This window comes from Sminthopsis crassicaudata, chromosome 4 (genome assembly GCF_048593235.1).
Source record: "Sminthopsis crassicaudata isolate SCR6 chromosome 4, ASM4859323v1, whole genome shotgun sequence".
Classification (NCBI taxonomy): Eukaryota; Metazoa; Chordata; class Mammalia; order Dasyuromorphia; family Dasyuridae; genus Sminthopsis; species Sminthopsis crassicaudata.
Genome location: NC_133620.1, coordinates 348,425,751 through 348,449,362, shown reverse-complemented (window position 1 = coordinate 348,449,362; position 23,612 = coordinate 348,425,751). Strand labels below are relative to the sequence as shown.

Sequence of the window (23,612 nt, the reverse complement as noted above, 5' to 3'; positions counted from 1 at the left end):
TTATTAATTAAGAATAAAAGGGAAGCAAAACAAAAAATCATTTAAGGATCTGGAATTATTCAAGTCCAGTATATTCACTATCCAGCACATTCTCCTCCTTCACCTTAGACCTTCTGGCCTGTCTTTATGATGGAAAATTGAATTTCTCTTAGGGAGAGGGATTATCCCAAATTCCATTCTGACCTTCCTCTTTTCCTTCTTTTCCCAGAGTTTCTTTCCTATAATGAAGTAGTTCCCAGTTTTTGGCCCCAGATCTTGAGAGAGAGCTACAGAGTTATTACAAGAAATCCTTAAAGCCAAATTCGAAGACAAACATTACCATTTTATTATTAAGTACTTTTTCTGTCTCTAACCTCTAAATCTTTGGACAGTTAATTCCTCATATCTATAACACACTCCTTTTTCTTCTTTGTCTTGTAGAATTTCTTCAAAGCATAGATCAAGTGTCACATAAGGGCTTTTTTGATCCTTTGCCCACCCACTCACATCTCTTGTTATTATCTCTTTCCCTCATGTTTGTACAGAATGTTTCAAAAGTCTTAGTTTACTTTTAAGCTTTAAGAATTTATAACTGGCCAAGATGGGAGAGAAAAAACAGGGACTTGCCTGATCTGAGTTTGAGCCTCAAACTCCTCCAAAGACCTTTAACAAATTCTAGAGTAGCAGAACCCACAAAAAGGCAGGATAAAATAATTTTCCATCTCAAGACAACTTAGAAGGTTGGCAAGAAAAGTCTGTTGCACCAGAATGGGAATGGAGCACACCCTGTGCCAATATAACCCCAACCTTAGAGCAGGGCTTTGGGGGCAACTGAATAAGTTGCAACAGCATCTGCTGTGGGTTTTGGAGCTCTCGGCCCATAGATAATAAGGCTGTCAAACAACTGGTCAGGAGATTACAGAGGTCTCTTTCCTGGCACTGAAGGCAGGATGGTGTTGCTCTGCCCAAACTTGATCTGAGTCAAAGTCCTGGGTGGCCATAATAGAGCAGGGACCCTCCTCAAAATTTCAGGGCCGAAAAGAGTGCTTATGATCACTTACAGACCAGAACACAGGCCGGGAGAATAGTAAACATCTCTTCTTGAATCATACCACCTTAGAAGAACTAAATACTTACAGGTCCTTAGAAGTATCTCTGAAATAGCTGCACAAAACCTCTGAATCTTAGGACAGTATGCCCTGTACCCTGGAAAGGGATCTCCACTTTAGCAAAGAATTAAAAGTTAAGAAGTAGGTTGGCTCTACATAGAATTCCCAATCCCTCTATTTTTGTCTACCTGCCTTTTTGATTTCCTTCACACTATTTCAAAGTCTGATTCTTTTTGTATAGCAAAACAACTGTTTGGACATGTATACATATATTGTATTTAATTTATACTTTAACATATTTAACATGTATTGGTCAATCTGCCATCTGGGGAGGGAGGAGGGGAAAAATTAGAACAAAAGTTTTGGCAATTGTCAATGCTGTAAAATTACACATGCATATATCTTGTAAATAAAAACTATTATAAAAAGAAAAAAGAAAAAGAAATATGTTGGGAGAAAAATGAGCCAAAAAAAGAAAAAAATTTAACTATAGAAAATTACTATGGTGGTAAGGAAGATCAAAACACATTCAGAAGAAGACAACAAAGTCAAAATTCCTACATCTAAAGCCTCAAAGAAAAATATGAATTAGTCTCAGGGTATGAAAAAGCTCAAAAAGGATTTTGAAAGGCAAATAAGAGCTGTAGATGAAAAAAAGAAGAGAAATGGAAATAATACAAGAAAAATATGAAAAAAGAGTCAACAACTTGATAAAAGAGGCACAAAACATCACAAAGAAAATAAAATGGAAATGGAAACAGAGGTTCAAAAATTCAATAAGGAAAAGAATGCTTTGAAAAAGCAGAATTGGCCAAGTGGAAAAATAGGCACAAAAATTGGGTGAAGAAAATAATTCCTTAAAAATTAGAATTAAGCAAGTGGAAGCTACTGTTCTGTGAGATATCAAGAAACAAAATGCAAAACTAAAAGAAAAAAATAGAAGACAATGTGAAATATCTCATTAGAAAAATACCTGACCTGGACAATATATCCAGGTGAGATAATTTTCAAAATATTGGACTTCATGAAAGCCATGATCAAAAAAACAAAACAAAACAAACAAACAAAAAACCTAGACATCATCTTTCAAGAAAATATTGAGAACTGCCCCAAAACTTTAGAACCAGAGGGTAAAATAGAAATTGAAAGAATCCACTGATTACCTCATGAAAAAAGATCCCAAAATGAAAACTTCAAAGAATATTTTAGCCAAATTCCTGAGCTCCCCAGAACAAAGAGAAAACATTTCAAACAGCCAGAAAGAAACAATTCAAGTCTCATGGAGCCATAATCAGAGTAATATATGATTTAGCAACTTCTATGTTAAAGGATCAGAGAGCATCTGATCATCAATAATGATATTCCAGAGGGCAAAAAAGCTAGGATAACAAACAAGAATCACCTACCCAGCAAAACTTAGTATAATCCATCAGGGCAGAAATGGACATTTAGGGAAACAAAAGACTTTCATACATTCCTGATGAAAAGACTAGAACTGAATAGAAAATTTGACTTTCAATTACAATGCTCAAGAAAAACATAAACATGTAAACAGGAAAAGGAAATCATAAGGTACTTAATAGATTTATCTCTTTACATTCCTACTAGGGAAGATGACACTTGTAACCCCTAAGAATTTTTTCATTATTAGGGCAGTTAGAAGGAGTATATATAGACAGAAGGAACAGGTGTGAATTAAATATGATGGGATGACATCTAAAAAATAAAATTATGGGGTGACAAAGAGGAATGTACTGGAAGAAAGGGAAAGGGAGAGGCTTTTGCAGTGGAGGGGAAAACATGAGAAACACTTGAATCTTACTCTTATTGTAATTAACACAAAGAAGGACAACACACACTCAATTGGGTGTAGAAATCATCTCTTATTCTACAAGGAAGTAGGAGAGAAAGGGGATAAGCAAAAGGAGGGGGATGCTCATAGAAGAGGGGGCAGATGGAGGAGGAAGCAGTCAAAAACAAAACACTTTTAAGGAGGAAAAGGTGAAAGGCGAGAGAGAGACAGAGACAGAGAGAGAGAGAGAGAGACAGAGAAAGAGAGAGAGAGAAAGAGACAGAGAGAATACAATACAATACAATACAATACAATACAATACAATACAATACAATACAATACAGGAGAAATTGGATAAAGGGAAATAGTTAGCAATCATGGCTATGAAAAAAAAATTGAAACAAGTTTCTCTGAAAAGGACTTTGTCTCCCAAATATATATAGAAATGAGTCAATTTATAAAAATATGAGCCACTCCAAAATTGACAAATGATCAAAAAATATGAATAGTCACAAAGCTATAACCATATGAAAAAATGTTCTAAATCACTACTGGTTGTAGAAATGCAAATTAAAACAATTCTAAGGTACTACCTTACACCTACTAAGTTGGCTAATAAGATAGAAAAGAAAAATGACAAATATTAGAGGGAATGTGGGAAAATTAGCCTGGAGGCAGAAAAAGCTGGATTCAAATCTAGCTTCTGACACTAGCTGTGTGACTTTGAGCAAATCAATTAACCTTTACTTATCTCAGTTTTCCCAAACCTAAAAAAGGAATTATAATTGCACCTATTTCTCAAGATTATTGTGATGATTAATGCAATAATATTTGTAAAGTCCTTATTATAGTGCTTCACAAATTTCTTATTGTTTTTGAACCTTATCAGTCACATTCAACTTTTTCTGCCCCCATTTGGGGTTTTCTTGACAAAGATACTGAAATGGTTTCCCTAGCAAATAGTATACTCTTAATAAATGGTTGTTCCTTCTTTTTTCCTATACTTTTATTCCTTAGTACATGATGAATCCTCCAGTAGAATAAAAGCCTTCTGAAGGCTTTCATCTTTATTTATGTAACTGCAATACTTAGCTTAGGAAGTGGAGACGCCTGAGTATATACAGAATGATGTGCTGGTCTTGAAATGTTCTTTGAATCATGAAACCCTAGCTTCAAATTCTACCTCAGACACTTAGCTGAATGATCTTGAGCAAACCAACCTCCTCTCTGAATTCAAGTTCCTTCATCTGTGTAATGAAAGAGATTGGATTCTATGATCTCTATGATCCATAACGGCTCTAAATCCATGCCCATATGATACAAAAATGCTCAATAATATGTGCTGAATTATCAATCAAAGGACACTAATACTAATAATAGCAAAATTTATATCTCCATAATTACAACAGTGGGCTATGGACAAAACAAAATTATCTCAAAGACCTGAAGCAGAGTCAGCTAGGACTCTTTTTAGTACCCCTTTGCCACCCTCTTTAGTAGTCATCATCCCATAGACCTTCATCTTTGATGTGCACTCCATCCCTGGGTCTAGCTATCGAAGAGAGCTCTGAGTACTTTCAATCACCTCTGGAGGGGAGCTATGAGCTTATTAACCATGAAAACAAGGGAATCCCACTGTTGATATTCCTAATACTACCTGGGATGAATCCAGGTATAAGCCCTCTCATACCTGGGAAAATAATGAAATTAATAGGATGCTAAGTATGAAACCCAAATGACCATTTCTAGGATCAGGGCCCACCTTGTAATCATAAATAACAGTGTGACTAGGAAAAGGCTGGAGGTATGAATAAGTGGAAAGTAGATTTTTCCCCCAAAAAAATTATTCACAAGATATTTCAGTGAATCACCAGCTTTGGCACTTTGGTGTAGACAGAGAAAGAAGAGAAAACATTTTGGCCCAAGAGAAGAGTAGAAGGTGATTGAAGAAAAGAGAAAGAAATGGATTGACTTAAGAACCCAAAGCATCCTCTTTTACCTAGCTTTTAAGATGTTCCTTGATGTTAATAATTCGGACACAGAATCTTGGTTTCTAATAAATTTAGAGCTAAGATGGAGACCTTCCCTCCTCCCTATGTTGATATGATCTTCAACCTTGGCATGCTTCCTGATCCCCACTAGGAAACACTCTCCTTTGCAAGAGTTTCCCCTTCCCAGGATCTATTCCTCAATGGACTTCAACAACATAGACTCATAGATTCCTTCCTTAAGAGATATTCAGCTGAATGAGTCAGGGAGACTTCATTCATTCTCCCTTCCCCCACACCCCTCCTCTAATCTGGGGATTCCCCTTCCCTTCATTAATGTTTCACTAATTAGCCCCAAAAGGCCCTAACAAGTCCCTCCTTTCCCCATTTCAGAGATGGGAACATTAAGGCTTCTGAGAGGGCAAACGGCTCTATTCTACTGAAAGCCACCCAGTGAGTAGACAGTGGTGGGAGGGGGAAGCAGAGGACTAGGGGTCCAGCAGTAGAAGCTGAGTTTTAAGCTCCCTTTTTATTCTTCACAATGCCCCCCCACCCACTCCTTGCCAAGGTGGGAGGAGAGAAGGAGTAAAGCTGCCAGGACCTCTTCCCTGGGGAACCCGGGCATCCAGAGTAAAGGCAGGCTCTGGCAAGGGGGCTTCCCCAGCCCTCCCCCATCTGAAAGCCAGAAAGCCCAAGAGAGAGAGGGGGGAAAATTCCGGGGGGAGACCACACAGGTGGAGTAAATAATGTTAATACAGAAGCATTATCACCAGGGCATTTCCTCATGGATAAATGTCTCAAATACCAAAGGATGCCTTCAAATTACAGTTAATTACAGAGTTGATTTGCATAAATTATAAGGTGAGCGTACAAATTCTTTCAATGTGTTCCATATGTTTAGGTAGCAGGTCCGGTTGAGGGGAATGGCGCTTAGTGGGGCAGTACTCTGTATTCCTTTTAGAGAAGGGAGGAGATGGAAAATACTCTCCAGTCTTGACCTGTCCACATATAACCTTCCTCTCCATGGCTTTACCTCACCTCTCCACTAGCAAAGAAGACTCTTCCTTGGATTTGGAATGGGGAAAGAATTGGCTTTTTGCCTCATTTCTACTGGGTACCAATTTGGCACCATCCCTTAAGGAGGGTGCTGACCCTTCTTCCCCCTACTTCTACCTTGATATGATTTACCCCTACTTCACAATTAAAAAAAAAAAAAAGGAACAAGGCAAAGAAGGGGTTTGAGGCTGGGAGATAGCAAGTTAGGGTCAGTCAAACAGTCAACAAGTATTTACTAAATAAATGCTTACCATGTGCTAGTAGTTGGGGAGTGTCTGGGAAGCCAGGATCTCTGGCTCCCCCTCGCCCCTTATCAAAGTTCAAAGTAGGTAATAAAAGAATTTGTTCTAGGTGGGGCCAGAGAGTTGGTGGGGTGATGGGTCAATTCCACCTTGCCTTATCCCCATGGTTCCCTCGTACCCTAGTACAGTCCCCATCCACTTCCTTCCCCAGCCCCCTCTCTCAGAGCCGGCCCTGCCCTCCCAAGTTTGATGTTGCCGCTGCTGCCTGCCTGCTCTTTCCAGGTGTCTCCTCAGAGGCTCAGACGCCCAGACTTTTGTCTCCATTGCTTGGGCTGCTTTCCCTTTCCCTTCCTCTCCAATCCCCCTTTTCCCTCCTCCCTTCTCTCTGACTGCTAAGACTCCATTTCCTCCTCCAGCTCTCTAATTTGTTTCTCTCCCCCATCCTCAGCCCCCTACCCCCATGCTGCCTGATTTTAGAGGAATCTAGCTCTCCTTTTCACCATCCACTGCTGGGCCAGGGACTATATTTGTTGGTCCTCACTTTTATTCAATTCTGCCCTTTCTTTTCAAATTCCCCTCTCACCTGAGCTTTAATCCTGCTCTTTTTAGTTTTCTGTCACCTCTCTCTTTCCTAATAGACTGACCTCATGTCAAAACAGCCATCCCTGACCTCAGCCCTATTCAACTCTCCCCTCATTTCAATTTGTTCTTGCTATAAGAAGTGACAGCATAAGCCTGAAGGTCATAGAGATAGACACCATATTTTATTATTACTCCCTCTAGATTTCCCTCTATGTCTAATGATACACAAATGATGCATACAAATATATGTGTGTGTTTGAGGATGGGGGCGGATGTAGAGAGAGAAGAGGCAGAGAGGGAAACAGAGATAAGAGAGACATCTGAGAGACAAGGGGTCATGAACCCATTGGGTCATTCAATCTGGGAGGCCAGTGAGCCTGAAAACAGCTGGAGAAGGATGGCTTTAAATTTGAGATACAAACAAGTGATTCCATTCTCTCAAACCTTTCATTAACTCTGGGACCAGGAGGGACTCGAGGTCAAGGAGGGAGGGCTTGGGCCAAGAATGGTAGAAGGGGAGAGAGGCTGATGTAGGTGTAAGAGCCATTGAACAGCAGCTCACTGGGAGATATTCCTGATCTGGTTGGTTGGATCTCTACAAAGCAGGGCATAGAATGGAAGATCTGGGTGCTTGAAGAGAAAATAAATGAAATAGAAATAAGCATTTGTTCCATTGGATTTGTCAGACTATAGCTTGGTGGCAGAAATTAACTCTCACTGGAAAACTGCATTATATTTCTAGCTTATTGCCTGCCTTCATTTTCATCTGTGTTCAAGCTTAAAGCCAGATTAATCTTCCTAATTTACAACTCTGTTTAGATCATCCTCCTTCCCCAAAACCTTCAGTAGCTTCCCATTTATTGATTAAAGTCCAAACTCCTAACCAGGCCTTTATGGCTTCTACAATCTGGCCTCACAGAGTAATTAATTTTAATTTTTTAAAACTTATTAAGACAATGCCTTTTAAGATACTTATTATAAACTTAGTAATCATCAACTTACTCCCAAATGCAAAATGAGAATTTGTAAACCTCTATCATCTTTCTTTCCATTAGGAAAAATAAAATAAAACCCTATATAATATATTTAACATAATAGTATCAAAACTGTCCTGTTTTGTGTCCCTTCTTGACTTCAAGGCAGATAGGTGGCTTAAGTGTCCACTTGGAAAGATAGGCTCAGAAATTGCTGTTATGTTGTACTCAACTTTTCATGACCCTATTTAGGGTTTTCTTGTTGGAGATATTGGACTGATTTGCCATTTCTTTCTCCAATTTATTTTATAGCTGAGGAAATTGTTGCAAACAAGATTAAGTGAGTGGTTCAGTTAATGTCAGAGGCTGAATTTGAACTCAGGAAGACTCATGCTTCCTGCTCTCAGGAAAGCTTTCAGTCTTGTGGAGAAGGGATGAAAGGGAAGGAGATAAGAAGTAAATAGCTAAAATATAAGGCAGCATATAATATATGGAATGGTATACGCAAAAAATATTACTGTGAGGAGCAGCTAGGTAGTGCAGTGGATAGAGCACCAGCCCTGAAGTAAGGAGGACCTGAGTTCAAATCTGATCTCAGACACAATGCTACCTAGCTGCGTGATTCTGGGCAAGTCATTTAACCCCAATTGCCTCAGCAAAATATACATATGTATGTATGTATGTATGTATACACACACACACACACACATATATAATAACTATGATCACTTCTGGGTTGGGGAAGGCTTCAGAGAGGAGGTGGCATTTGAATAATATTTTATTTTTCCAAATACACATAGAAGTTTTCAACATTCATTTTTGTAAGACTCTATGTTCCAATTTTTCCTCCCTCCCTCCCTTACCTTCCCCCTTCCCATAAAACAAGGGATCCAATATAGGTTAAATATGTGTATTTCTTTTAAAGATATTTCCATGTTATATTTTGCAAGAAAAAATCAGACCAAAAGGGGAGGGAAGGAATGAGAAAGAAAAAACAAGCAAATAAACAAAGGAAAAGATGAAAACACTATGCTTCAATTCACATTCAGTCTCTATAGTTCTCTCTCTGGAGGTGAATGGCATGAGGAGGTGGCATTTAAGCTGAACCTTGATGGATGGAGTAAGGATTTTTTTTTCTTTTTTCAAGGAGTCACTGCATTTTCTTTTTTTATATTTTTTAAATAATGCTTTTTTAATTTTAAAAAGACATGGAAAGATAGTTTTATACATTCAGCCCTGCAAAACCTTGTGTTCCAAATTTTTCTACCTCCCTTCCCTAGCAAGACATTTAATACAAGTTAACTATATATAATTTTTCCAAACATATTCCCACATCTGTCATGAAAACTCAGATCAAAAAGGAAAAAAAGCTGAGAAAAAAAACAAGCACACAAACAACAAGAAGAACAACAAAAGATAAAAACATTATGCTTTGATCCACATTCAGTCTCAATCGTAGTCTCTCTGGATATGGATATCACTTTCCATTACAAGCCTATTGGAATTCCCTTGAATAACCTCACTGTTGAAAAGAACCAAATCCATCACAATTGATCATCACATAATCTTGTTGTTGCATGTACAATGTTCTTTTGTTTCTACTTGGGTAAGGTTTTAAAAGTAAAATTGGATGGACAATAGAAAAGTGTAAATGAAGGGACTTGGGATATATGTATATGGATGTGTGTGTGTAAAGCAAAGGAGGGGAGAAATTCATAATTTGGGTAGGTTCATGTTGCAGAGCAATGGGAGATAAGGAAAGGAGGGTGTCCCAGTGGGAAATTATAATAATAGCATATATATATTATTTTTAATAAAACATCTTATATAATCTTATTTGCTAATTACTAATGGCTATCATTTATATAGTGCTTACTATTAGACAGGCACTTCACTATTATTATCTCTTTTGGTCCTCTCAACCTGGGATGTAAGTGCCATTATTGTTCCAGTCTTTAATTTGTGGAAGCTGAGGCAAACCCTAGGTTAAGTGACTTGCACAGGATTACACAGCTAGTATCTTGAGGCTGAATTTGAACTCAGATTTTCCTGACTCTAGGCCCAAGATTGTATAAATTTTTACCACTTAGCTGCCCCCAACTAAGTATAGCTAACTATAATCCTGTGAGAACTTAAGTGGGCAAATCTTGAATCTTGAAGCATATAGAAGTTATACAAGGAATCACAGATAGAATTCAAACTCACATCTTCCAAGGAGTCCATAAATTTATATTTTTTATTGTTTTCTTAAAGATTTTGGCAATTGTATTTTATTTTAGCTGGATTCCAGACTTTTAGGTGTTGAATTGGATAGAGCACCAGACCTAGGAGAAACTGGGTTCAAATCCACTTAGTAACTATTGAGACCCTGAACAAGTCACTTAACCTTGATTGCCTCATTAAAAAAAAAAAAAAAAAAAAAAAAAAAAAAAAAAAGGCTAGCAGACAATAGTCTTGGAGAGAAATGGAAAGAAGGAGGCTTCTCACATTCTTTTAGTTGGCTTGGAGCGAGCCACAAGAAGAAGGGAATCATATAGTGAGGAAATTGGAGAGGGCAGCAGTCATTGATTGGACCCCAACCCAATCAATACTCTTCACTCCATCATCTAGCCAAACTGGTCTTTCTATTCTTCATCTTTGATGCTGTATTTTCTAATTTCTTGCTTTTGCAGTGGGCATACCATGCACCTAAAATGCAATTCCTTTTTATTTCACTCTCATCAAGTCCCCCTTCTCCTTGAGCATTGTTTTCTCCATGAAGCTTTTCTTGAGCCCAGCTCCTACTTCCCACCCCCAAACAAGAGGCTATCCACATTTGTTTAATATATATTTATCCTGTGCATATTTAAATGGAATAGCTAGTGGGCTCAAGAGATAAATTGCTCGGTTTGAAATAAAGAAATCCCAAGTTCAAATCCAGACTCAGACATCTCCAGTGGGTTAAAGCAAACAGCTGGAAAAGGAAATGGCAAACCAGTCTAGATCTTTGCTAAGAAAATCCCAAAAGAGATCACAGAGTTGGACATGATTGAAAGAGACCAAACATAAACATGAAGCACCAGAGATAAGCTTGGTACAAAGAAGATGTTCAATAAATATTTGTTGAAAGATTGTTAAATGATAAGGGTTGGTGGAGGAGAGGAATCACCCTTTCTGCATTCCCATCCTAGGCTCTCCTTTCATCTAGGTTCTTAAAGCATAGGGTATGGATAACCAATGTGGTCCTGTATGGAGATTACCAAAGAGAAAGAAGGATATAGAGATAGAGATAGATATACATATACATATAACATACAATATATTGTGTACATATAAAGTACATATGTGTGCATGTATGCATGAATATAATACACTTACATATATTTTATAAAGCAATATGGCAGAGTAAATATATGCATATATATAAAGACAAATGCAAAATGAAGATATATACAAATAAATAAAGATGTATAGAAATACAAAACAAAAAAAAGCAGAATCAGAACAATATAAAATATCCGGTGAGAATTGTGGTTGTTCATCCTTCATTCTCAAAGGAACAATGACATCAGAAGGTGGATGCCTTGACTTGCAAGGGAATTGGATTCAAGTGAGGCAGGCCTGTGCAAAGTCACCAACCTCACTCTTTCCTCCAGTCATCAGAGTGCAAGACATAAGCCAAGATGACTGCTGATGGCACTGGGTGCAGTGTGGGAGATCTTGACTTTTTAAACTAAGATCTTTCTCAGGACTTGTATCAAATGAGGAAGATAGGACCCAGAGGATTTGTCCAAGATTGTATAACTAGTAAACAGCAAATTGGATATTTAAAATCCCAATTCTTTGATTCTAAATGTGGTGGTCTGTCTACTCAATTACATTATCTGGAGTAGATTTGCATAAAGTCTCTTTAGGATGCCCTCTTCTTCTAGTGCCTTCTGTATAAGGATTAGGTTCATTTCTTATCCCTTGTCGTCTCACCCATTATGTTCCTATCCTCTTCATCTTAGTATCCCGAGTCCAGAGAGTGAAGGAAGTAGGGGTTGGCTATATCAATCATATAGGCATCCTGAAATCCTGTCAGCTAGATTCTATCAGAGGTCTAGAGATCAGGAGGGCAAGAGATCCCAGGTTACCCAACAGTAAAAGAGAAAGGGAAGCTTGTTCCTCCCCTTCCCCCACACCAAGCTGGGCACTCATTTTAGAGGCACCTGAAGAGAGGTTTGGGAGAAGAGATTTGGGACTGGGGAGAATGGAGTGAGTTAGGAAAAGGAGTCAGGCTCATGGTTGTGGTGTGTCTGGAAGCTTCCTCCCTTTTTAATTTGCTTCCTGATTGAGGGGTTGACTCTGCCTGCCCAGCTCCCCCATCATTATCTGCTGCCGGGGGCTCAGGTGCTGGTAAGTCTGGCAGAGCCCCCTGGGTTATTACCTGGGCCTTCGGGGGAGGCAGAAGCTGTCCCTTAGATTGAACTATGGAAAAGTGAGAAGCACCAAAGTTGGATAGAAGTTGTGGGGGGGTTTGTCTGGGACTGCCCAGTTTGTACCACCCACAGGTAGATGCCACCTTGATGCTGGGTGAAAAGGAGAGCTGGGCTTACAGGAGATGGAGCTGCTTATTGAAATGGATCCCAGAGGGATTTGGAGATCATAAAAGGGTGGTCAGAAATGAATCTGCAGCAGATGTGAAAGGTCTGAAATAGCCTTGACACCAGAACTTCAAGTTCTAGAGGAGGACAGAGTTAGTATAAAGGAGAACAGCTAACAGCTGCCTACCTAAAAGCCTTCCGAAATGCAAGGTATTGTGTTGCTAGAAGGAACTGAAGTTGGACCTCTAAAAGGACTTCCTGACCAAGTAATACAGAGTGAAAGCTTCCACCCTTGGATCTTCCCTGTTTGTTGTTGTTGTTGTTGGAAAGGACCAGAGGGGAGGGAGTGACTGTGACCAAGCCTAAAAGTAACTTAATATAACTCAGCTTTTTCTGATGACGTGTAGTCCTTGATGTTTTAGAAAGGGGAGAGTCATAAGACCTTTTGATTGGGTCCTTTCAAGGGAATAGTTATGAAAGCCAGTGACAACACAGGCATCCATTTCTTTGGGCCTTGGTTTCCCAATCTGTAAAGTGAAGGAATTGGAACTAAATGAATCCCATGTCCCCTTCTAACTCTGTAGTTTTACAAGCTCTAATTTCTCAGATTCATAGTGGCTCCTCTGAATTCCAAAGATGGCACTATTCCCAAGGGAGGGCACCCCTGTGACCTTCTTTTTCCCCCATCCACCCCCACCTCTTGCCTTGCTCTGCCCCTTTGCCCCCTCCCTGCCTGGGCTCTGATTGCTTAGAGGGAAATTCGATAACATCAAGACAAACAGGAAGTGCAGAATTAGAGGCATGAGAGTTGTTGTTTTAGAGGATGCCCATCGCCAAGCAGCGGTGCCAGGCTGGCAGCCCTAGAGCATGGCGCCCGCCTGCCCTCCCTAGAGCAGGCATTGCACAGACAGCTGCACCCCTTCCCTCCCTCCTTCTTCTGGCCTTCCGGCAGGGCAAGCATGGGGAGGTTTCAAGGAAGGCAGAGGAATATGGCAGGTGTTTTCTCTGTGTCTCAAGAGAGAATTTGGAAGGTCTCCCTCCTCATCCATAGAAAACACAGAACTCCAATGGCATCTCTCAATCAGCTCCTGGGAGTAACCTCTTTAACTCTTTTATGAGAGTATTATTAGGTAGCAGGCACCAGTGTCCTGGCATTCTTGGTACGTTGACTTCCTGATCCAGGAGCTGAGCATTAAAACTGAGTTCCAAAGGAATAAAGAGATAGGATAATCTCTGAAAGCAGGACTGTTTATATGTTCATGGATTTGGAGCTAAAAGAAAATTTAGAAGCCAGCAAATAGAAACCCAGAAAATTGGGAAAATCTGCCTAAGAAAGTCCATAGATCATACCCTCACCTTGGTTAAGTACCAGGGAATTCTAGCTGCTTTGCAGAGTCAGGGGTTATTCCCCATCTCCACAATATGTCCCCTCTCAACTGCCTTTCGTTCTGACTGGCAGTGCCAGGAAAAGTAGTGAGCAGATCAGAGGATGCAAGAAGATACTCCATCTCTCTCCTGCAGCTCCGCCTTTCCATCCACACCCAAGAGGTGAGCTCCCCAGGCAGTTGGCATCTGACAGACTGGCATAGCCTCTGCCAATGGCTTGGAAGCTACTGTAATTAGAAGGAGAGGAGAGAGGGAGAGAGAAGACAAGGGCCAGAGAGAAACCTTCTCTTCCCGCCTCAGGGCGAACTACTTCAAACGAATTCGTTTCGCTCTTGTGAAACTGAAGACAATTTCCTTTTCTGTCATAAAACAAATTATCACTCATCAAGAGCACCAGGTTGTTCTCTCTCTCTCTCTCTCTCTCTCTCTCTCTCTCTCTCTCTCTCTCTCTCTCTTTCTCTCTCTCTCTCTCTCTTTCTCTCCTCTGTTTCTCTCTCTGTTTCTCTCCTCTGTTTCTCTCTCTGTCTCTCTCTGTCTCTCTCTGTCTCTCTCTGTCTCTCTCTCTCTCTCTGTCTCTCTCTCTCTCTCTTCCTCCTCTCTCTGTTTCTCTTTTGTGTCTCTGTCTCTTTCTTCTCTGTCTCTCTGACTTTCTTTCCTTTCTTTCCTCTGGCTGTAGCTCTTTCTCTGTTTCTGTTTCTTTCTTCATCTCTCTGTCTCTCTTTGCTTCTCTGTATCTCTCTCCGTTGTGTCTCTTGTTGTCTTGCTCTTTGTCTTTCTATGTCTGTCTCCATCTGTGTCTCTGTGTCCATCTGTGTGTGTGTGTGTGTGTGTGTCTCCCTTTCTCCTCCCCTCACCCTTCCTTCACAGGCTCATTTTTGCTCTCCTTGGCCTGTTTGGGTGAAGGGGAATGAGGGTTGGAAGTGAAAAGTAGTGCCAAGTTGCCAAGCTTACAGCGTCAGAGATAATGAAATGAGAGAAAAAAAAAATCAATTCAATTTAACCCAAATATTGATTGAATATTTACTGATAATGAAGTCCCACGTTAAGTGCCAAGAATACAATGGCAAAATGTGAAAACCTTTGCCCTCAAAGAACTTATGTTCTACTAGATGTTAAATCTATCATCATGGTTTGGTCAATGACCAGAAATTGTAAAGTGAAAAAGACTGGGAAGGAAAAGAAGGTAGATAGTTGGAAGTCCTACTAGGGAGGAAATGAAACTTAGAACTTGTCCTGTCCTCTTCCCACTATGCATGCTCCTTGGTAGATAATAAGAAAAAATGTGTCTTAAAGCATTTTATTCCTACTATAATGGAAAGGGCTGGGTAGGATTTATCTCATTATAGCCTTCTGGTTCAGATCCAGCCTTCAAAAGAAGTAGATACTTTCTCCCTCTAGCCCCTCTTTCAGAATAGGGAAGGGCAGTGGTATCACCTAGGCACAAAGTAAAGGAGAAGAGAGGGAAAGAGCAGGGAGGCTCAGGGGTCCATATAGCAGAACATTGGAAGAGCTAGGTTAGAATTGGGGTACCATTTTTTTTCTCTGTTGTTTACTTGTTAAGATTTTTGTTGGGGATGTCCTGACTTCCATTACCTGGCTTCTGTGTCCCTTCAGATCAATCCAGATACTTTTAAACCAGTTGCTAAGTTAGTTAAGAGTGAGTAAAGAGAAGATGCAGTGATCTGTGCCTATCCTAAGTCATACTCCTCTCTAGTTCTTTCCATGTATCTACTTCCCCATCTTTCCCCCCTCCTCTTTTTCCTCCTCCCCTCCCCTCCCCCTCAGGTCTCTCTCTGTCTTTCTGTCTCTCTGTTTCTCTGTCTTTGTTACACACACACAGACACAGACACACACACACACACACACACACACACACACACACACACACACACACATACATTTCTGGGATCTTCCCTGTTCCAAGAAGCCTCCCAGATTAATCAGAACAGTAATAGCGAGTTGTTCTTAGCTCATCTCACCCTACCTAAACTCCCATGATTCTCTGTTCCCTCTCCATCCAGCTTAACACCTTGAACTTTGGCCTAGTATACACAATAGAAACATTTTTCTTTCAATTTTTTAAAACTCTGAATTTTTTTCAAATAGTAAGCATTTATATTCTCTGTCCCTTCCCCTTGACCCTTAAAAAAAAAAAAGTCTGCACAATCAAGAAAAAACAAATTTTCACTTTGTCCATATCCAAAAATGAATATTTCATTGTGCACCCTGAGTCCATCACCTCTCTGTCAGGAGATGTTTGGTATGCTTCATTATAAATTATCTGAAATTGTGTTTGGTCAACACATTGACCAACCTTGTTAAATCTTTAAAATTTGTTTATTTTTACTATGTTGTTTTTACTATATAAATCATTCTCCTGGTTATATTCACTTCATTCTATTCCGAAAGTGTTCCGGATTTCTTTGAGAATATCCCTTCAAACATTTCTTAAGGTACCATAGTATTCTATTACATTTATATACCATAATTTGTTTAGTCAATCCCCAATTGATGGGCATCCACTTAGTTTCCAGTTATTAGCTAACACACACAAAAACAGCTGCTACAAAAATTTCTGTTCATATATGTCCTTTTTCTCTTGCTTTGAGCTCTATGAGGTAAAGACCGAGGAGTGTTGCTGAGTGAGGGGTATACACAGGTTAGTAAATTTGGGGGCCTAATTCCAAAATGCTTTTCACAAGGGTAGGATTAGTTCATAACATCCATTGAACAAGAAAATCATTTTTCTGCCCTTTCTACCATTTGTTATTTTCCTTTTTTGTCAACTTTGCCAATCTTATGGGTATAAAGGTTTTTTTTTTTTAAATATTGCTTTAATTTGCATTTCTTTCATTATTAGTGATTTGGAGAATCTTTTTCATTTGATTGATGATAACTTGGGCTTCTTTGAAAGCTAACTGTTCATATTCATTTACCAAATGGCTGGAAATTCAGGAAACAGCTGGATCTTAGTCTAATAAACTTCAATCTTTACCTTTTACCTTCTCTCCTATTTCTCTTCTCTACTACATTTCTCTGCCTGGATACTTAGGGATATAAAAAGGAAAAAAGATGCTGTCCTTTGTGCCAACAGCTTTTGTTCTGTTGAGGAAATGTGCCATCTTCAAGGAGCTTCCAGTCTGATGGGAAAGACTTAACAAGAACAAAAGCAGAGACAGACACAGGAAGTTGTCTCTGTAGCTAAACAGAGCTATAGATATATTAGTTTAGGGAAGGAAAGAGATGGAAATGGAAGGGAGGGCAAAGGAAGGGAAGGAAGGAAAAGGGAGAGGAAGAAAAGGGAATAAGGAAGGGAGGAAAAGGGAATAAGGAAGGGAAGAGAATTGGGAAGAAAAGAGAAGGGAAGAAAGGGAAGAGAAGGAATAGGGAAGGGAAGGGGGAAGGGAAAGGAAAGGAAGAGAAGGCAGCTGAATAAATTGAGTCAGAATGAGCTTCCTGAAGGAGGGTAGTATGGAGTAAGGTTGGGAAACAAGGGAGGGACAAAACTGGGTGGAGAATGAAAAGCTTGAAAGTGTCAGTGTCTTAAACCTCAAACTGGAGAATAAGGGGACTTCTAGACCATTTAGTCCACCTCCTTTTTTCCATTTTCAAATTCTTGGGATATTCCCCCTTTATGATCTGTAAAACTACAGATGAGGAAATTGAAGCACAGAGAAAAGGGTTGGGATTTGAGGTAAGAAAGGGCATGTGGTGAGAAAGGACAAACAAGTGCTTAAGAGAAATGGAAGGAGGAAGCAAAGTGGGGGCCCCAAAAGATATAGCACTAAAATATAGTCCAATTGCCTAACACAGTGCTGGACATGGTAAATGCTTAACAAATGCTGATTGACTAACTGACTGGAGTAGGGAATTTAAGATTGGAAATGTCCAAAACAAGGGCACTGTCTTTTGCAAGAGCAGGAGAAAAAATGCTCTGCTAGAGTTTTGAGAAACCAGACTTGAGAAATGAGAGTAATTACATTGCAGAAGCCTTGAAGGCTGGGTTGACAAGCTGATCAGTAGATTCCTGAACAAAAGTAAAAAGGTGGGACTGGGAGACTCAGGCCCTTAAGCTCTTCAGAAAAGGAGAGGAAAAGAGGGAAGGAAAGCGAGAGGGACAGAGGAAAGAAGTAGAAAAGGGAGAAAAAGAGGATGAGGGCAAGAGGGAAAGGGAGCTTGGGTATCTAGTCTGAATCCAATTCATAGCTATGACTGAGACAGAAGGCACAGGAGGGAGAAATGCAAAGAGCTATCTTCAATTGTGGAGAAACAAGCCATTTCAATCTTGGCTAAAAGAGAAAATTTATTGGGAACCAGCCACTTGACTAGCACCATCATTTGTAGTAACAATGGCTAGGAGTTCAACATCAGATGACCCTAAAAAGTCTTCTTGTCCATTCCTCTGTCTTGAGACACATCTGCTCCTCCCACTATGAATCTATTTGCCAACTCCCTTTTTAACCTCAAACCTCAAAAGGAAGTCCATACTTGTGTCTAGCTTTAATTTCTCCTGCTTTTCTTAGAGAAGGGAAACAAGGAAAAGACTGAAAACAACCCTCAGAAAGCTCAGAGAAGGGGAGGAGATGTTGAAAAATTGTCTGGGTTCATGTCCAGACAAAGTCTTTGCCTCATTGGACATGCCACGATGAGAATCCAGATGATGGTCGAGGGAACAGGCTTCTCGAAACAAAGGATGAAAGTGAGGGAGTGTAGCCAGGATACACACACCCCAACTCTGATGTCTGGAGGCCCAGTGACTTCAGCAGGGCTGTCTCAGGCTCCCTCCTTGTCTTGTTCCACAAACAGATCCAAAAACCAGCTCACAAAAGATGAAAAGCTAGACTCAGAATTACAGGTCAAAGATAGACAGGACCTTAGCAAGCATATAGTCCAACCTCTCCTCCCTCCCCTTATTGAAAAGATGAGAAAACTGGAGCTGAGTAAAGGAAACCACTTGTCTAAGGTCACACATCTAGTAAAACACCACCATCTATCACCTCTCAAGGACTTTCCTCTTGTCAGAAACCAGAAGTCACATAATAAAAGCCATCAGGATAATAAGGGAGGAGAAAGAGGAAAGAATCAGGAGAAAGCTGGGGAAGCCCAGAAGAAGGAGAAAGGATAAGATGTCCTAAGCAAACTTTTTCTCAGGGTTACTTTGTGTCAGTGATAATCAGTGACATTATCTCGAATCCTCAGGCAGAGGGAGTAGCAAAGGACTCACAAAACTTTAGAAGGTCAGAGCTGGTAGGAATCTTAGAAATCTCTCAGTTCATTCTGCTCATTTTGCTAAAGAGGAACTGGGAAGAGCAGGCAAGGACCAAGTGACTCAAATCTCAGGAATGGGTCAGGGTTCTTGTGAGTTTGAAATTGAAGGATTGGGTCCAGCTGGACATATGGCAAAAAAGTTCACAAGGACCTGATGAAAAGTAAGAGACTCAGAGGGCAGCTAGTTGGTGCAGTGGATAGAGCACCAGTCCTGAAGTCAGGAGGACCTGAGTTCAAATTTGCCCTCAGACACTTTAACACTTCCTAGCTGTGTGATCCTGGACAAGGCACTTAACCCTAATTGCCTCAGCCAAAAAAAAAAAAAAAAAAAAAAAAAAGCAAAATAGATTCAGGAGGAAAAAGAAGCTAAATATTCTGTGACTTTATGGCATATGAATGTATCGGAATATTATTATTCTATAAGAAATGATGAGCAGGCTGATTTCAGAGAGGCCTGAAGAAAGTCACATGAACTGATGTTAAGTGAAGTGAGTAGAATCAAGAGAACTTTGTTATATGATGATCAACTCTGATGGATTTGGCTCTTTTCAATAATGAAGTTATTCAGAGCAATTCCAATAGACTTATGATGGAAAGAGCCATCCTAGTCCAGAGAAAGGACTAAATATGGATCACAACATAGTATTTTCACTTTTGTTGTTGTTGTTGCTGTTTGCTTGTTATTTTTTCTTTCTCATTTTTTTCCTTTTTGATCTGATTTTTCTTGTGCAGCATGATAAACATGCAAATATGTTTAGAATCCTTTGAGATTCATTTGTGTACCTTCCTCGTGAGACCTGCTTTGATATCCTCAGTGATTAAGGCCTCATGTTACCTTGCATATACCTTGTATGGCATATGTTTAGAAGAATTGCACATGTTTAACCTGTATTGAATTACTTGCTGTCTCTAGGGATGGGAGAAGAGTGAAAGTAGGGAGAAACAAGGGTTTGCAAGGGTGAATATTGGAAACTATCTTTGCATGTATTTTGAAAAATAAAAAGTTCTTATCATTTAAAAAAAAAGAAAAGAAAAAATGCATGAAAAATGTTAAATCTCAAGGGAAAGAGACAAGAGCTGAAACACTGGAATTTTTCCTTTCCATTGGCTTCCTTTGATTCAACCTTAACTCCTCTTGAATCTTCCAGATTCTAGATTGGGTGGGGCCAGTGGGGCCCAGTCGAAATTTCCATTCTCCTCCTGGGAAGAGGTGGTCAAGAATTGTGACTATGAGCAAAGTGGCCAGGCTAGAGAGCTGTTGGGAGGGAGCCAAGGCAGGTTGGACAGGTTTCTCTGGAAGGTTCTGGTCCCTGGGAGTCCATGGTACCTTGAAGGGGCAGAGAGGAGGAGGAGGGGAAGGAAGGGTCGGGGCTCACAAAACCAGCTTTGAAGTGTTCAGTGGGAAGAGTTTAGGGGATGGGAAACAGGTTGATTACCTTCACCTTAGGATATCATAAATTTAGAGTCAGAAGGGACTTAACCCATTTTCTTCTTTCATTCAACAAGCAACTACTTATTAAATATCCAAGATATGCCCCACTCTGTACTTCATGTTGGAGATATGAAGACAAAAAGGAACAATCCTTGACCACAAAGAGCACGTATTCTACTGAGTGGAAACAAAATATACACAGATAAGTAAATGCAATATAGATACAAGGTATATACAAGGTAACATGAGGCCTTAATCACTGAGGATATCAAAGCAGGTCTCCCGAGTAAGGTACACAAATGAAGGAAGAGCTTCAAGATTCATAATTTTAGAGCTAAAAAGGACTTTGAAAGCCACATAGTACAACCCCCCCCTTTTTTTTTTTTTACAGATAAGTAAACTGAGGCTTAGCAAGGTTAAGTAACTTACTAAGATCACACTGAAAATTCAAAACCAGGTTTTCTGACTTCAAATCCAGTGCTCTTTTCAATATGTCCCACCCTGCCTCCAGACTTAGGGGCATAGTTGATTCATGAAAATTGCAATGTCATTGAGAAAACTGAGATAATGGTTTAGCCAAAATCTCAAAGATAGAGAATAACATAGTCTGAATTTAACTCTAGACTTAGACAGCTAGGTAATACAGTAGATAGAACCTATTCCTGAAGTCAGGAGAGCCTGAGTTCAAATCACACCTCAGTTACCTGATACTAGCTTCAGACCAGGGCAAGTCACTTAACCTTAATTACACAAAATCTAAATCTTCTGATTCCAAATTCTTTGCCTTTCTTGATATACCTCTTGGTATCTCAGTTTTAGCATGGGCACTCAGGTCAAGGATTTTGACCTATATAAACCAATGCTTCCACAATTTGGAAGCACTCATATAACTCTCCTCATTGATTCCCAGCAAGCTAATTGCCTTGGTCATAGGTTTGGACATGCTACAATCTGAACAGTCAAGTTCTTCTTGGTATCTGACTTAAATCCATCTTGCTATAGTTTCAGCTAAAGATTCCCATCCTGAAGCATGTTGTAACAAAAAACAAAACAAAACAAAACAAAAAACTTTGGAATAGAGATAGGAGGATCAGGAAAACCAAGGATGTTACATTATATTACAAATGAACTGTAATACTCCATTATAAATTTACTGTGATTTTCCAGAGACATAGCCTTCTGTACTCATACAGTCCTAGAACCATACAAACTCTCATACACATCCTGCTTTTCCCCTTTGTTATTTCCATTTATTTGTTTTTTTTTTAATTTGAATTTAACAAATACCAAATAAAATAGGAATTTCTACATACTAGAATGGGAAAAAAAGGATGGATGGTACATGAAACTGAGAATTTCAATCAAGTATAGCTTGCTTTTAAAAAATGTTATAATACATAATTTACTATGCATATCATATCATATATATATATATTGTTCCAATAGTACAGCTTAAAGTTTTAGTAGCTCAAAATATTTTGTATTAATTACACCAAATACTAATATTTTAAATATTATGGACATATAAATACATCAGAAATAGATTATGTTGCTTCCAAAGTTGTTCTCCTTTCTGGACTTCCTTTTTTTGTGTGTGCTTTTTTTTTAATGCTTTAATAAACCTCTTTTCTCCCCCCCCCCCATTTTTTAGAGGGAAGAGGTAGCTACTCTATCCCTAGTTCTTTCTCTACCTCACATTGATATTCCAAATTGAAAAAAAAAAAAAACTGAGCCCTTTGCTACACATGTAGAAAGGATGCATGTACACATACACACACATACATACACATATACACAGAAACCAAGGCACATAAATAGTTACTATCAAAACTTTAAAGGGCACATGATAATTTTCCTTCCAGTTCTAAAATACTATGACTCTATTCTCTCACAAACATTTCTTCACTTTTTTAGGTTCATTTCAACAAACCCTTAGGGGGAATCTATTGTGTGATTCACATTAAATGATCACAGCATACTTAGAGTCTCCCTCAAATGCTCACACGCATTGTTCACTCTCAAGCCTAAAATACAGAGCCTTGTATATTCACAGAAGTCTTGTGCAGTCACACACTCATGTGGACTTTCTCTCTGCATTCACACAGTTGTGAGGATCAAATAAGATAATATAAGTTTTATAAAAATGGGAAACACTACAGTACTATCAGTTTTTATTACTACAGACACAGACTTTCAAATACTTATTTCTTCCCAGAGATCCTCTACTATTTGCCCCATGCTCAGCCTTACACAGGGAATCTAAGCGTCATAATGATAGAACATTGGACCTGAAGTTGGAAATACTCATCTTTCTTAGTTCAAATCTGATCTCAGACATTTACTAGCTATGTGACCCTGGGCAAGTCTCTTGACCCTCTTTGTCTCAGTGTCCTCATCTGTAAAATGAAAAGGAAATGGCAAACCATTCCAGTATTTCTGCCAAGAAAACCCTAAAGGAGGCCAGGAAGAGTCAAAAACAACTGAACATCAAGAATGATAGCCTTATATGAAGCTCTGTACATGCTTACAGATAATAGTAATAACTGTCATTTCATAGAGACCTTTATTTGTCTGCAATGGCTTTGAATATTTTTTCTCATTTGAGCTTCATGATAACCCCATTTTGCAGAGAGGAGAAACAGGATGAAAGAGTATAAGTGACTTGCCCTTGATCAATACAAATGTCAGAGGTAGAATTCAAATTCACACCTATTTGACTACTGCTCTACTGGGGTTCCTGCTATATCATACTGTCTCTCAGTTATTACTTTCAATCTCTGCATACTTCCCCACACCCTTCTAATCTATTACATTTCCAAGTGCCAAATTACAATTGCTAAAATACAGGTGCAGCCACATCAGTCACATCCCTCCTCAATGAACTGCAGTGGCTCTCTATTGCCTCTAGGATAAACCAAAAGCTCCTCTGTTTGGCATTTAAAGTCCTTCACGATCTGATTCCAACCTATCTTTCAAGATTGTTTTCATCATACTTCATTTCACAAACTTTGTTTTCCAGACAAACTGCTCCACATCTGTGACTGTTTATCTCTTGCCTCAATGCCTTTGGCTGTCCTCTACTAGCCCTCCTCACCCCTAGAATGTCTCCCTCATATCTACCTCTTAGAATCCTTTGCTCCCTTCAAGACTCAGTAGAAAAGTTACTTCCTTTCCTAATTTCGCATGTATTTAGCTGTATTTTATATGTATTTCTTTGTATATGTATCGTATCCCATCCC

The 23,612-nt window shown here is 39.4% G+C and overlaps 1 protein-coding gene across 3 annotated transcripts in view; it reads right to left on the bottom strand.

Annotated features, from left to right (window-relative positions):
* The window catches only part of SP6 (Sp6 transcription factor), a 79,245-nt gene that overhangs the window by 13,680 nt on the left and 41,953 nt on the right, over window positions 1–23,612 (bottom strand). The gene's annotated exons all lie outside the window — the stretch shown is intronic.